The 8,428-nt window shown below is 44.8% G+C and overlaps 1 pseudogene; it reads right to left on the reverse strand.

Annotated features, from left to right (window-relative positions):
• Positions 1-1,426: 1,426 nt before the first annotated feature.
• Positions 1,427-3,374, reverse strand: LOC147986607 (uncharacterized; annotated as a pseudogene).
• Between the last annotated feature and the right edge of the window lie 5,054 nt (positions 3,375-8,428).

An 8,428-nucleotide genomic window follows, 5' to 3' on the forward strand; every position in this document is an offset into this window, starting at 1 on the left:
CAACCTCGAATGAAAGGTCAAAGGAAAAGGGCGACCGATGGCGGCGCTATGGCGACAGGACGACGGGGAACCCCGGTCGCCGTGAGTGCCCTCCGCGCAGTATTTGCGGGCGGTATGGTTTGGCGCCCCGCCGTACCCGGACGAGCCAGCACCGCGGGCGCCGTCCCTCCCCGGTGTCCTAGGCGGGTGTGGTCGGCGGCTAAATGTCCCCGCCGTTCGTGTTCCCCTCCTAAGCTGTGGGATGTGGAGCGGGTCGCCGAGGGGGAGGACTAAGGCGAGACGTCGCCGGCATGCCCCGTCGCCGTCAAGGCCCTACGTGCCGCGGACCAGTGCCGTACAGATCTGTCGCGGCCGATGCAGGTACTCGCATCCGACCCATCGATCCATTGGCCCCCATTTCTTTCCTCGATTTCGTAAGCTAGCTTCTCCATCGTCTCTGGCCCAGGCATCGCCACTTGCTAGCTGTGTCTGTACCGAGGCTTATTCTGAAATTGGACCTAGGCTTATTCAGCTTAGTTCATGAATCATTAAGATATCTATCCTTCCTGTGTAGCAGTGACAAGCGATTTGGAGGGAAAAAGCTGATCCAGCCATGGTCCTCGCCTAGGAGGAGGACGAGTTCCATCACACCAGCAGCAGTTCAGGTCCATGCTCGTCCTCTCTGCTCATCTTGTGTACTTGTTCAAATTCAGAAATCCACACTAGCTTGTATAGCAGCAAGTCCGAAAGTCCAGGAGCTCATGTACACAAGGATTTTTTTGTATGTGATATATAGCAGCGAGTCCGAAAGTACAGGAGCTCATGTACACAAGGATTTTTTTTTATGTGATATTAGTGCAGAGCATGTGCAGTTTCAGATTCCACATAGAGCATGTTTCAGTTTCAGTTCAGTCTAGTTAATTAGTACACCTGTTGAACACTCAGATAGGCAATGGGTAGTTTCCAAGTTGGTGGCCAAGTTGGCTCTTTACAAAATCCTGATCATCAATTAAATGGTAGGATGCACAAGTTGACATAACAGGACAACATTTGCCTATCATTCATTGGCATAATACAGAATTGAAACCCCAGGTTTAAAAAGAATGTGTTGCTTCCAAGGACAGAAGTAAGAAGGAAATTGCGACCGAAAGTGTAAAGCCACTTAGAAATTTTGTTTATCAATCACATCCTATAAACCAAAGGGAATTGCATCATTAAACAAAGAATACAAGATTTTGTGCGTGAAAGACTTTTAATGAAAAATTAATGTAGATATTCAATGCGGATAAAAGTAGGTAAATTTACGGCAATTTGCCGTATAGATAAAGTAGCACAACCAAAAGAATTGTTTGATACATCTCCGCTGTATAGATAAAGTAATAAAATTGAAAACAGTGTGGAAACCGTCTACGGGGCAAAAACCACACCACGCCCAATCCTATTAACTCTACCCTAGTGCGGAACCATCGTCTCCCGAGACATCTCCGCCACTGTCGTTGTGTCCGTCGTCACCTCCGAGGTCGAGGTCTTCTAAATCATCTTGTAAGTCAACCGCTGGTATGGCCTTCCGAACTTTCAACTCATTGTGAGGTGAATTGATCAACGCAGCAGCAAGCCATCTTCTGAACTGTGTTATGTCATCCTGCATAGGAGGTAGACGTTAGGAGGTAGACGTATATGTGAAAGTTAAGTTAGATAGGGAAGATGTACCTGGTTGAATATTGCCGACAATCTCACTCCAGTCCAATATTGGATGTATTTCAACACCCAGAGAGCACAGGAACAGCCATCTGTTTGCTGTGGCACTTCATAGTCTTTGATAGGCCATGAAGCCACTTGAGTGTCCGGCCATCTACTTCCTTGCATTCCATTTTCCATCACTGCTATATCAATATGTGTTTCCATTCCAAGAAGCTGCAAGTAACATATCACACAATTTAGTGCATTATTCGTATAAACTGTAAGTTATATAAAATGTTGTTAGAGCCTCACCGCAGCAATTACTTCTTTGCGGTTGTTGCGTGATTGGCTTGAGTCCAGAATTTGAATCTCCCTCTTTTGGGAGTTGACAACAGCCAGGAACCAGTGGTTCTTGGGAATATTTGAAGGAAGGAAAATCTGCGTGCAAAATTTGTAAGTGGTTTGAAGTGCCTAAAAATAAAATTTCTTATTAATATAACAGAAGGGTGGATGGTTGGTACCATGTCATGTTTGAGGTAGTTATCTCCCCATTTAGTGCCTGATTTGCCGCTTAAAACATCCAAGGTACAATTCGGGATTGTGCCATCTCTCTTCAGGATGTTGACAATGGTCGACCTTTCAACATACACGGTACCATCGTCTCGTACACCTTCTAGTCCGTCCAAGCGTAGGAGTTCAATGGCCGCATCGAGTACCTAAGAAAGAAGATATTAGTTTAACTGGAAAACATATAAATAATCAAAGATACTAATTTGCGTTAGCACTTACATCGGTCTGCAAAGGAGGAATGATCTGGTGTTGTGAGGCACTTAAGGTACTTCTGCGTTATAAGTATGTCCTTGATCCACACGCACAGAAAACCCAACAGCCATTTTTGAATTGGTATTGCGTGCACAGAGGCAACGTACCTATGCGAGGGATCTCAATCACGACGTGCGGAGGAACCGATCTCGGGCGCCGTCAGAAGATCCTGCGACAGAGAGAGAGGGCCGCCGGGCGGCGCGGGCCGGCTGCGCCGTTGAAGATCCACAGAGAGAGAGAGGGCCGCCGGGCGGCGCGGCCCGGCTGCGCCGTTGAAGATCTTGGGGGCCGTCCAAGATCTTGCGGCGGCGACCGCAGGGCGGGAGACGGAGCGGCTGCCCAAGTGCGACTCAGGCAACGGCGGCCGATGGGAGGGGGAAGGAGAGGCGGCCCATGTGCGACGGAGCGATCCGCAGGGCGGGAGAAGGAGAGGCGGCCCCTGTGCGACGGCTGCCGGGCAGATAGGCGGCGGCACAAAAGCGAAGAACACACGATAAGTGAAACCTATGAACTAAGATACGGCAATTCTATTCCAGCCGTGATTACTTACGATTCTATTCCAGCTGTGATTACTTACGTTATTAATCACTGCAATTACCCATATTACTAATTAATAACATTATCATTAAGAAAGGACTAATCTACCCTTACATCCAATTACTAAAATGTCCTCAAGAGAAAAAAAAACAGGGATCAATAATGACCATTGGATCACCTATATACTACCCACTATTTAGAGGAGTATGATGCACCCTAAAATGTCTCTACAACTACGCCAAGCACCTCATCTTTGTCTGGAGGAACACAAGCACTTTGTCGTTGCAGGAGGTCACCGTCGTGTAGAGAAGACTAGACGAGACCCAAATGGACAACTGGTCATGGTCGAGCCCCATCACTTTCATGGGTCGATGTGGAGGAGTTCGTGGATTGGTGGCAAAATGACATCCACTCCACTCCACCCTGTTGGTGGCACGGGCCTTGGCAGGCATCAGTGTTGGCAGCACCTTGCCATGTTCAGCCGCCTCTTCTGTCGTCCGGTGAAAAAAGTTGGTCGTACAGCCCCAGGTTCAGGAACCGCTCGTAATCGCTGACTCTCTGACGATCTAATTAGTATGATCCTTGTTGATCTCCTGGGAGGGTGATAAGGAAAAAAAGAAATTAGATCAAACTGACTGAACGAACCAACAAATTGTTATTTCTAATAACAACAACAACAAAAAAGCATGATTGATGCTCAGCGGATCTCCCTCTCGATCTGAGTCTCCCCTCCCACAGTTGCGCGCCCACTTTGAACCGCGGCCGCACCACCGAGAATCTGTCAGCCTCTTCAATCGTGACCTGTGTGTGAGAATCAGTGGAGGAATTGGACAGTCCAACAAGAAACGTGATTACGGTCGGGATTTGAGCAGAGTGGAGCCGGATCCAAGTACAGTTCAAGCAAGAATCTCCTCACACACACACACACACAGAGAGAGATAGTCAAGAAGAGTCAATCCTTCAAGTCGCAAAAAAAGAGTCAAGCCTTCTCCTCCTCCTCCCGGCGCACGTCGTCCCAAGTCCAAGTCGCACGCGCACCCCGCACACGGACGGACGACCACTTGTTGTATATATAAGAGGACATGGCCGCGTGATGTGAGGAGAATAAGGAGGGGTAGTGTGCTCCATGGGAAAAGAGAAGAAGGCCACGGATCGGTGAGGTGGCGCAACCAAGGCCCTCCCTCGCTGCCTCATGGCCATCCTTAGGCACGCATTCATTTCATTCACAGGAAAGTGAGTTAAGTGGCACGGGTTTCTCAAGGCCACGTCATTCAATGAGGTTGGTTCCTTTCCGAGGCGTTTGCCACCAGATCAATTCGTTTTGATAGATGCAACAATTCACATGCTTCATGGACTGAGGAAGAGAACCCGTTAAATGATGCATATACTACTACAACAAAAAAAAGGTGTTTCTATGAAGAAGAAAAAACTCCGGCAGACGGTGATAAATTTGAATTAATTAATTTGGATGAAACACCCTTTGTAGAATGAACCATTGCACATCTCTGTCTGCGTTCGGCTTCGCGCCATCGGCTATATCAGCAGTGATGGAAATTTGGAAAAATCCCAGTGCTTGGTAACTAATTGGAACCGCAAGTTATAAATTGTAATCTAACACTCCAACTCATTGAGTCATGGTGTAGTAATCTGGAGAAAAACTCTCAAAAACGATAGGGATTGACAGATAGATGGCCACGGAACAAAATGATCGCCATGCTAATTAAAGATGTGTATTCTCAACATTAACATCTTTACTTCTTTACACTTGGTTGTACATACGCATTGTATCTCATGCCTGCATACAAGAGGGACATTGACAGGCATCTAGTAACAAGCTAGCCAGTAAACCAGGCAAAGCTACACTTGTTTGAAATCGCATTGTTGATCATGAAAACTAAAGAACCAGCACTACAAATTATTTTCATCAACGGGCAATTGATTTCTCAAGTCAGTCAAAGTGTTCATCCAATGTTGGAGGTCAAGCCATGGGAGGGTGTGCGCCGGCCTAGCCACCACCAGGTTCTTCTTCATCTCGGCACGAAACACCACTATCAATAACCCGCTGCTGCTGCTGCTATTGCTGCAGGACACATAGATGGAACATGTTGCACATGGTAGATATCGATTCATGATGCAAACCGTGCAAGCGGAATTTTTAACTAGGCATGATGGATGGGGGCATGCAGCTAGAAAGATATTTGACCACCAACAATAGTAGATATGTTACGGTGAGAAAGTGAACCAAATATTGCAACACTCATACGTCACAACAGGCAAGACCTACTAAGCCATCACCCATCGGCAATAAAGAAAAATCACTCACTCTCTTGTCAAACCTTCCTGAACAACCACCTATATAAAACAAGCCTTGTCTAGTTTGTGTTGGGACTTGTCTACAGTTGACATATATTGCCTGTGCATAATCCTAACATGACCTAAACTGACACACCTTTCATTCAGCTATACAATGCATTCTTAAGACTGAAACTGTGACAATCCTCTCACTGGCATACTTGAAATAACCCACCAATGCTTAATATGGACTAAAGATAAGCAAGCTAAAAAGGGTCATCCTGGACAGCTCAAAGAGAACTCACCACTCCCACGGTTGCGGAAGCTGAGGATGTAGAAGGTTGTAGCCGACCTTGAAGAATCAGCCACATGTGTGTCAAAGTGTTCATCCAATACTAAAGCTCAAGTGAGAGGAGGGTGTGCCGGCCACCAATAGGTTCTTCGTCTTGGCCGCCCAACCACACCATTGATCCGCTGCTGCTCATTGGCAGGCCACGAACAAGCAAAACTACACTTGTTCGAAATCAAACCGTTGATCATGAAAACTAAAGCTCCAGAATTACAAATTATTTTCATCGACGGGCAATTGGTTTCTCTGAGACCAAACCAAGTGAGTCAAATTGTTCATCCGGTATTAGAGCTCAAGTCAACCAAGGGTGCGCCGGCTTGGCCACCAGCGGGTTCGCCTTCATCTTGGTGCCAAACCCTGCCATCAACAACCTGGTGCTGCTGCTGCAGGACACATAGATGGGACATGTTACACATGTATATATGTAGATGTCAATTCAAGTTGCAAAGCATGTAAGCACAGCTTTGAACTGGGAATGATGAATGGGGGCATGCAGCTAGAAAACAATACTATATCTTTGACCATAATATCGGGTTCCTTGTGGTGGCTAGACACACTTATTTGACCCAGACAAGAGACCGATAAATCAACTGGTGTTTGTTACCCACTAAGACAACATAGCTGCTGTTGTGCTCACCAATTTAGAACACAACCACATACACATATAAGCAAGACCTACATAGATGAATGAGATTCTAGACTAACAGACCGAAATAAAGCACCGGTGAAAAAAAATCAAGTGGTGGTTTGTGTGCTCACTAATTCTGGATGAGCTCCGCGGCGGCACACTGCTCCACCCGGACGAGCAGCTTCTGGTGCACGTCGTAGAACCAGTTCGCCGCATAGCCAGCGCCCTGCACGCCCAGCGAGAGCAGCATCTTCCTCCTGGATTTAATGAGTTTAGGGCATCCAAATCCTGTTCCACGTCAATATTATGCAAGTTAAAATAACCATCAACGTCAGCCAATTAGCTGAGTTCACTAACTAACTGTCTCTACAGTTATCGTTTCAAGTCCTACATAAGCATAAGAGCTTGATGAAAGGCACCAAGTTATCACTACCCATTATAAAATATTGTCACCATCTTTCTGAAGATCGAAGGCAGCAAGCCTATAACAAGTTATGCACTTACACAAGGTTAAAATAAAAAAAATTCATTTGATGATAATTACTAATACCAAAGAGAATATCGAGGTATTCAGTTCAAATTCCACCAGGACGGATACTCGAGAAGATATAGCTTTCATTCAGCCACACAATGCACATATCAAAGGGAGATCATTAGCCTAGCCTCAATGGAAAAATTCATATCCTATCAAATGACATCTCGTTTCCTATAGGAATTGAGAGCACGTCATTTCACTTCCTATGATTTTCCTAATCCAATATTGTTCCAATCCTATGAACCAAAGGAGGCCTAAGACTCAAACTGTGGCAAGGACCAGCATACTCAAAGCAAACCACTGATGCAAAACAAAAAGGTAAATCCGACAACAAACTTTGAGACAATTAATTATGGCATAACCATACACAGGAAGCCAAAACCACAACGAGGGCATTAAAATATCAGAACAAGAAAACTCCATCAGATCCATGGACGACACAAAGAACACAATAAGTCGACAACAACTTGTTGTGCAGACACAAGGTTATAGCGAAACCTCTTGATCTACTGATAGTTACTAATATAGAGAAGGACAAAGAAGTCAGTTCAATCCCCGATAGATGTTCAAGAAAACTCAGACAATACCATCCAATGTGTTACACTACAACTCATTGATGTTCTCAAAATTTTTGGAAGAAAGAAAATAAGGGAAACAAAGAGCCAGTGGAGGAATTACATTACATGTGAGGTAAAATAGATAAGCTTCAAGAATAATCAGGAAATATACCTTATGCAGAACGCAAGACCATAGTACACCTCAGTACAACTGCGTCAGGAAATATACCTTTGCTGGTAATGTTCTCCTCAGTACACCTGCGTAAGGAAACCGATACACGGTGAACCATAGCCAACATTGATTCAAGATACAAACCATGTACAGTTTACAGCTGGGTATTATGGAGGCAGATAGAAAATTATAGAAGATATATTTGACCATAGGGTTTCACTCTCCAGCCTGCTGACCACCTCTTGATATAATTGGCCAAGATATATAATAGCAAAGCAAAACTACTTGGCATCAAAAACACTCTCGAGTCCTATTCATGTTGTGTTGTATCCAACCCATGCCACTGATATAACTATAATGGTATCCGTAATATAAATATTTCTTGAACAATTGACCAACACCACATGGAAGACTAATGCTACTGACATGTAAATATAATAACCACATTCTTTAACTATAGAGTCAGCTCGAGGTTATGAATTAGGTTTCCAGTTTGAGATTGAAAATGCACGATTTACACACTGCAACTTGTATACTCTGTAGTGGGACTATAAGATACCAAGTGGATTCATAAACATGTATGCGAGGACCTGAGACAACATATAGAGGACATGATGTTTGTCCAATCCTCAGTTACCTCAGTTACAGAGGACATGATGTTGATCTAAGGCATAATATAGCATGCCATTAAGAAAAGCAGATCTATCTCTGGACAGCTTACTTTCAGCTAAGAATCTACCGTCCAAACTCCCACCAAGAAAGAAAGCAACATAGATCAGATGCAAGCCTAAGCAATATCAGTTCTTATCGTATCCAACCCAGGACAGTATAATATAGTATTTCTTGACTAGTTGACCACACCAAATGAAAGACTAAT

Source organism: Triticum urartu, chromosome 2A (assembly GCF_056163025.1).
Source record: "Triticum urartu cultivar PI428250 chromosome 2A, HENAU_Tu73, whole genome shotgun sequence".
In the NCBI taxonomy this organism is placed as follows: Eukaryota; Viridiplantae; Streptophyta; class Magnoliopsida; order Poales; family Poaceae; genus Triticum; species Triticum urartu.